Genomic DNA, 8,514 nt, shown 5'->3' on the forward strand with positions numbered 1-8,514 from the left:
TGCTGACCAGAGGCAGCATGAATCAGATTTGAACGATGCATGGAAGACCGCAGCACAGTGCTTGCACAACACTTGCATTTCCAAAAAGAAAACTTCTAGTGGGTATATATATCACACAATCGTGAATTCCCAAAGGACATACACTTCATTCTTAAAACTCAACTGACTCATTACGTTTTTATTATTAATATTTTATTAATAATTTATTATTGTTGAATTCACTCTAGCATTGCTAAGTGGGAAAGTTAGCATAGCTAACAACTAATACTGAATATGGTGTGTCAATTTGCAGAGGATGAAACAAAAACGTATGGACATTTCACATTTTTTCGACAAGAAAAATGCCAGTACAGGGGAGATACAGCCAGGGGAGAATGAGGAGGAACCAGATGATAACCTGACTGAGGTAGAGCTAGGCAATGAACTGGAAGAGGTGTCCAGGGATAGAGCAGGGACAGAACACAGTGATGCCATGTCAGCAACGGTTCCTGGGCCAGCAGGTAAAGTTACAGATAAAATGGGTATCCTTGCTACTGAAATGGATATTTCAGATAGGCTAACATCAGTAATGTAATGGCATCATGTTTCGATGTACCGCCAACCAGCAATGCGAAATTTTGATAGAAATGGCTGAGGATTCATTTTGGTTGAGAAGAAAATGAAGCACAATAGGCTACGTTTTTTTTTTTTTTTATTTGAAAAGCAAACCATAATTTAGGTAGCCTAGGCTACTTTCTGTAGGCTTACTGAGAGACAGACAGAACCAGAGTAATAGGCTGAACAAACTCCTGTTCAGTGTGAACCTTTTGGCTAACTAAAATAGGCGTTTGCTAAACCTTGGACACGGTGGGCATGTAGGTACATGCATGCAAAACGGTTAAGGATAGACTGCCGGCTATCATGTGCCTACTGAAACGACTCTCTGAACAGAGAAATGGTGACAGGGCTACCGAAGCAAGAGGTCTGTTGGCACAAATAGATCTCTAGTTCATTGCCCTCCTTCTGACAATGACACAAGTCTTTGCTGAGATTAAGTATCTGTCTGATGCTTTACAGTCCCCACAACTGAATTTGGGTGTAGCGGTTACCCTTGTGGATTCACTTGTTGACACATTAAACATTTATCGAGAAGGCTCTGTCTTTAATGAAATTTGGGACAATGCAATGGCCCTCGCTGAACAATGCAGTGTCAGTGTTGCATCTAGACGTCAAGTCACACCAAGCTCTAGGCTTGAAGACTATTACATATCCACACCAATAGCTCAGAGACAGGTCAACACAGATAAGGAGTCTTTTAGGAAGGGCTCATTCATTCCAATTCTTGATGTCCTTCTCTCAGAAATTAAGAGAAGATTTTCTAAGGAGAGTTGTGTCATAATGGAAGGCATACAGGCCTTGAATCCAGTGAGTTCCAGATTTTGTGAGAAAACTGTAATATTAGCTTTGGCATCACAATACAAATGCAACACTGAGGCTCTTGAATTTGAAATCCCTCAACTTAAAAGGATACTGGGCAGGAAGCAAACTAGTGGCTTGGAAACACCATCCAGTTTACTAGACCTCACAGTCTTTCTTGAGCCAAATGGGGAAGTATTTCCTGAGATGTTTAAACTTTGCAAAATTGCACTTGCATTACCTGTGAGTACTGCTGCTTGTGAGCGTAGTTTTTCTGTTCTAAAATTGATCAAGACTGTCTTAAGAAATTCCATGAGTGATGAGCGACTGAGCAACTTAGGGGTGCTAAGTATTGAGTCAAAAAGGTCAAAGGCCTTAAGTCTTGATGACTTTATGGATGTGTTTGCAAAAAGACACAACAACAGGAGAATAATCCTGCTTTGAAAAGAGTGTGACAGGTGCAGGAATATTAGTTGTGAATAGTTCAGATGCATTTCCCTCTCTAAGTCCATCTTCTCGTCTCATCTCGTCTTCTTCCACTTTATCTGGGGCCAGGTCGCGGAGGCAGCAGTCTGAGCATGGAAGCCCAAACTTCCCTTTCCCCAGACACCTCGGCCAGCTCCTCGGGAAGAACACCGAGGCGTTCCCAGGCCAGCCGAGAGACATAGTCCCTCCAGCGTGTCCTGGGTCTTCCCCGGGGCCTCCTCCCGGGGGGACATGCCTGGAACACCTCCCCAGGGAGGTGTCCAGGAGGCATCCGAAAAAGATGCCCGAGCCACCTCAGTTGATTCCTCTCGATGTGGAGGAGCAGTGGCTCTACTCCGAGCTCCTCCCGAGTGACTGTGCTTCTCACCCTATCTCTAAGGGAGTGCCCAGCCACCCTGTGAAGAAAACTCATTTCGGCCGCTTGTATCCGCGATCTTGTTCTTTCAGTCATTACCCAAAGCTCATGACCATAGGTGAGAGTCGGAATGTAGATCGACCAGTAAATTGAGAGCTTCACCTTTTGGCTCAGCTCCTTCTTCACCATGACGGACCGGTAAAGCGACCGCATCACTGTGGAGGCTGCACCGATCTGCCTGTCGATCTCACGCTCCATCCTTCCCTCACTCGTGAACAAGATCCCGAGATACTTAAACTCCTCCACTTGAGGCAGGACTTCTCCACCAACCTGGAGAGGGCAAGCCACCCTTTTCCGGTCGAGAACCATGGCCTTGGACTTGGAGGTGCTGATTCTCATCCCAGCTGCTTCACACTCGACTGCAAACCGCCCCAGTGCATGCTGAAGGTCCTGGTTTGAAGGAGCCAACAGGACAACATCATCTGCAAAAAGCAGAGATGAAATCCTGTGGTTCCCAAACAGGATTCCTTCTGGCCCCTGGGTGCACCTAGAAATTCTGTCCATAAAAATTATGAACAGAACCGGTGACAAAGGGCAGCCCTGCCAGAGTCCAACATGCACTGGGAACAGGTCTGACTTACTGCCGGCAATGCGAACCAGACTCCTGCTCCGTTCATACAGGGACCGGACAGCCCTTAGCAAAGAGCCCTGAACCCCATACTCCCGAAGCACCCCCCACAGAATACCACGAGGGACATGGTTGAATGCCTTCTCCAGATCCACAAAGCACATGTGGACTGGTTGGGCAAACTCCCATGAACCCTCAAGCACCCTATGAAGGGTATAGAGCTGGTCCAGTGTTCCGCGACCAGGATGAAAACCGCATTGTTCCTCCTGGATCCGAGGTTCGACTATTGGTCGAATTCTCCTCTCCAGTACCCTGGAGTAAACCTTCCCTGGGAGGCTGAGAAGTGTGATTGGAGCACACTCTCTGGTCCCCTTTCTTAAAAAGAGGGACCACCACCCCAGTCTGCCACTCCAGAGGCACTGTCCCCGACCGCCACGCGATGTTGCAGAGGCGTGTCAACCAAGACAGCCCCACAACATCCAGAGACTTAAGATACTCAGGGCGGATCTCATCCACCCCCGGTGCCTTGCCACTGAGGAGCTTGCAAACCACCTCAGTGACTTCGGCTTGGGTAATGGACAAGTCCACCTCTGAGTCATCATCCTCAGTATCCTCAATGGAAGACAAGACGGTGGGATTGAGGAGATCCTCAAAGTATTCCTTCCACCGCTCGACAATGTCCCCAGTCGAGGTCAACAGCTCCCCACCCGCACTGTAAACAGTGTTGGCAGAGTACTGCTTCCCCCTCCTGAGGCGCCGGACGGTTTGCCAGAATTTCTTCGATGCCGACCGATAGTCCTTCTCCATGGCCTCCCCGAACTCCTCCCAGTTCCAAGATTTTGCCTCCGCAACTGCCCGAGCTGCGGCACGCCTGGCCTGCCGATACCCGTCAGCTGCCTCAGGAATCCCAGAGGTCAACATGGCCCGATAGAACTCCTTCTTCAGCTTGATGGCATCCCTTACTTCTGGTGTCCACTACTTCTGGTTCGGGGATTGCCGCCACAACAGGCACCAGAGACCTTGCGGCCACAGCTCTGAACAGCTGTGTCCACAATGGAGGTAGAGAACATGGTCCACTCAGACTCAATGTCCCGCACCTCCCTCGGAAGCTGGGAAAAGCTCTCCCGAAGGTGGGAGTTAAAGACCCCCCGGACAGAGTGCTCGGCCAGATGTTCCCAGCAGACCCTCACCATATGTTTGGGCCTGCCAGGTCTGTCCGGCTTCCTCCTCCGCCAGCAGATCCAACTCACCACCAGGTGGTGATCAGTTGACAGCTCAGCCCCTCTCTTCACCCGAGTGTCCAAGACATAGGGCCGGAGATCAGATGAAATGACAACAAAGTCTATCATCGACCTCTGACCTAAGGTGTCCTGGTGCCACATGCACTTATGGACACCCCTATGCTCGAACACAGTGTTCGTTATGGACAAACCGTGACTAGCACAGAAGTCCAGTAACAAAACACCACTTGGGTTTAGATCAGGGAGGCCGTTCCTCCCAACCACGCCCCTCCAGGTGTCACTGTCATCGCCCACGTGAGCATTGAAGTCCCCCAGTAGCACAATGGAGTCCCCAGTCTGAGCACCCCTCAGTACCTCTCCCAGGGACTCCAAGAAGGCCGGATACTCTATACTGCTATTCAGCCCATAGGCACAAACAACAGCAAGAGCCCTCTCCCCAATCCGAAGGCACAGAGAGGCGACCCTCTCATTCACTGGGGTAAACTCCAACACATGGCGGCTGAGCTGGGGAGCTATAAGTAAGCCCACACCAGCCCGCCGCCGCTCACCATGGGCGACTCCAGAGAAGTGGAGAGTCCAGCCCCTCTCGAGGAGCTGGGTTCCAGAGCCCAAGCTGTGCGTGGAGGTGAGCCCGACTATCTCTAGCCAGTACCTCTCAACCTCCCACACAAGCTCAGGCTCTTTCCCCCCCAGCGAAGTGACATTCCATGTCCCAACAGCTAGCCGCTGTGTCCGGGGATCAGGTCGTCAAGGCCCCTGCCTTCGACTGCCACCCAATCCACACTGCACCAGTCCCCTACGGCTACCTCTGTAGGTGGTGAACCCACAGGAGGTTGGGCCCACGTCACCTCTTCGGGCTGAGCCCGGCCGGGCCCCATGGGCAAAGGCCCGGCCACCAAGCACTCGCATACAAGCCCCAACCACGGGCCTGGCTCCAGGGTGGGGCCCCGGCTGCACCATACCGGGCGACGTCACGGTCCTCGATTGATTTCTCCATAAGGGTTTTGGTGAACTGATCTTGGTCTGGCCTGTCACCTAGGACCTGTCTGCCTTGGGAGACCCTAACAGGGGCGTAATGCCCCCGACAACATAGCTCCTAGGATCATTCAAGCACACAAACCCCTCCACCACAGTAAGGTGGCAGTTCTAGGAGGGGAAGTCCATCTTCAGAAATATTTAAAAAAATTAAGTTTTTTTTTTAATAAGTCCATCTTCAGAAATATTAAAAAATTAAGTTGGTTTTTATAATAATTTCCAAGAAATCTCAATCAAAGTGTAATCTTAATTTTATTTTCAAGTAAAAACAAAGCGATCCAATTTCTGTAAATTCATTGCAAATCGACTTAGCGGGTTTTGTATCTGAACTGTTCATGTATTGTCCATTGGTTTTTCAGTGTTTCATTTCTGTTCATTCAGATTTTGTTGAAAATTACAAGCTTGTCAATATATTTAGGCAATATTCTGCTGATGTATTCCTTTAAGATGGAACTGTTTGATAGTTTTATATGTCCAATTAAAATGTTAACTTCTATGCATAGCTGTAGCCTAATAATAAAAATGAAAAGAAAAAAAACATTGTAAGATGTAACCACACCAGATCAACACATTAAGCTTAAGTTAAAAGAAGGATTTTTCTTTTTTTAATATATAACACATACACTACCGTTCAAAAGTTTGGGGTCACTTTGAAATGTCCTTATTTTTGAAAGAAAAGCACTGTTCTTTTCAATGAAGATCACTTTAAACTAATCAGAAATACACTCTATACATTGCTAATGTGGTAAATGACTATTCTAGCTGCAAATGTCTGGTTTTTGGTGCAATATCTCCATAGGTGTATAGAGGCCCATTTCCAGCAACTCTCACTCCAGTGTTCTAATGGTACAATGTGTTTGCTCATTGCCTCAGAAGGCTAATGGATGATTAGAAAACCCTTGTACAATCATGTTAGCACAGCTGAAAACAGTTTAGCTCTTTAGAGAAGCTATAAAACTGACCTTCCTTTGAGCAGATTGACTTTCTGGAGCATCACATTTGTGGGGTCGATTAAATGCTCAAAATGGCCAGAAAAATGTCTTGACTATATTTTCTATTCATTTTACAACTTATGGTGGTAAATAAAAGTGTGACTTTTCATGGAAAACACAAAATTGTCTGGGTGACCCCAAACTTTTGAACGGTAGTGTACTATACTATATATAGTAGAGTATTAAATTAGGTTATGGATTTTTGTTTGGTATGCCACCCTAAGATTTGCTGTGGCCCCCACTGGCCACCCCTGGAACAATTTTCTGGAGGCGCCACTGTTCAGAAGGTGAGTACCCTTCCCGGGACAGACGGACAGACATCGCCATGACATAATCCCCCTTCGGACCTTTCAGTCAGCAGGGGATAAAAATTGTGAGGTAAGTTGATTTCAGAAAGCAAGCACACCTTGATGAAATTAACAAAGTACAAGTTTGTTAATAATCAAGGGCATAACTCTGGTAAAATTTGCCTGAATTAAACAAAGTTTCAATATGCATATAACTGTTATATAACAAAGCCTTTTACCAAGTTTGGTGAAATTCCTCCACAAACTGCGAGAGGAGTTGATTTCAGAAGAACATACACCCTCATGAAATTGTCAAAGTACAAGTTATTTAATCAAGGGTCAAAACTCTGGTAAAATTTTCACAAACGAAATTAAATTGCAATATGCGTATTACCGTCATATAACAAGGCCTTTTTCCAAGCTTCGAGAAATTCGTCCAAAAATTGCAAGAGGAGTTGATGTCAGAAGGCAAGCACACCTTCATGAAATTGTGAAAGTACAAGGTTGTTAATCAAGGCCCACAACTCTAGTAAAATGCAACCGAATTAAACAAAATAATATGTGTACTACCGACATATAACAAGGCCTTTTGCCAAGTTTGGTGAAATTCCTCCACAAATTGTGAGAGGAGTTGCTTTCAGAAGGAAAATACACTCTCATGAAATTATCAAAGTATAATTTTCAATCAATCATTATGTGATCTGACCCACCCACAAAGTTCTGAGAAGGCAGAAAAATTAAATAAGACTAAATAAATCCAATAAGAAAAATAAACTTATTATAGCTTTTTGCTATAATTAGATATAGTCAATCTACAACCCCAATTCCAAAAGTTGGAACACTGTAAAATGGAAATAAAAACAGAATACAATGGTTTGCAAATTATGGAAACCCTGTATTTCATTGAAAATAGTACAAAGACAACATATCAAATTCTGAAACTGAGACATCTTATTGTGGGTTTTTAACATATATGTTCATTTTGAATTTAATGCCAGCAACATGTTTCAAAAAAGTTGGGAGCGGGCAACAAAAGACTGGAAAAGTTGTGTAATCCTCAAAACAAAACAAAAACAAGCAAACAAAAAAAAAATAATTAGGTTAATTGGCAATAAGTCAGTAACATGATTGGGTATAAAAAGAGCATCCCAGAGAGGCAGAGTATCTCAGTACAACAATTTAAGAATAACATTCCTCAATATAAAACTGCAAAGAATTTGGGGATCACATCATCTATGGTACATAATATCATTAAAAGATTCAGAGAATCTGGAAAAATCTCTGTATGCAAGAGACAAGGCTGAAAACTGACACTGGATGCCTGTGATCTTCAGGCCCTCAGAGACACTGCATTAAAAGCAGACACGTGTCTGCAGTGGAAATCACTGTATGGGCTCAGGAACACTTCAGAAAACTATCGTCTTCTTCAGAATGTCCAGAAACACTGCTGCCTTCTCTGGGCCTGAGCTCTTTTACAATGGACTGAGGTGAAGTGGAAAATTGTCCCGAGGTCTGACAAATCGAAATGTGAAATTTTTTTGTGGAAATCATGGACATCATGTCCTCTAGACTAAAGAGGAGAGGGACCATCCAGCTTGTTATCAGTATATAGTTCAAAAGCCAGCATCTGTGATGGTATGAGGGGGCATTAGTGCACATGACATGGGTAACTTGTACATCTAGAAAGGTACCATTAATGCTGAATGATATATGCTTTGGAACAACGTTGCCATCCAGACGACATCTTTATCATGGAAGGTTTTGCTTACTTCAGCAAGACAATGCCAAACTGCTTCCTGCACATATTAAAACTGTATGGCTCCATAGTAAAAGAGTCCAGGTGCTAAACTGGCCTGCCTGCAGTCCAGACCTATCTCCCATTTAAAACTTTTGGTGCATTATGAAGTGCAAAATAGGACAAAGGAGACCCCAAACTGTTGAGCAACTGAAATTGTACATTAGGCAAGAAAGAGACAACATTTCACTTTCAAAATTACAGCAATTGATCTCCTCAGTTCCCAAACATTTACAGAGTGAAAAGTGGAGACGATGCAACACAGTGGTAAACATGCCCCTGTCCCAACTTTTTTGAAAC

This window comes from Neoarius graeffei, chromosome 8 (genome assembly GCF_027579695.1).
Source record: "Neoarius graeffei isolate fNeoGra1 chromosome 8, fNeoGra1.pri, whole genome shotgun sequence".
In the NCBI taxonomy this organism is placed as follows: domain Eukaryota; kingdom Metazoa; phylum Chordata; class Actinopteri; order Siluriformes; family Ariidae; genus Neoarius; species Neoarius graeffei.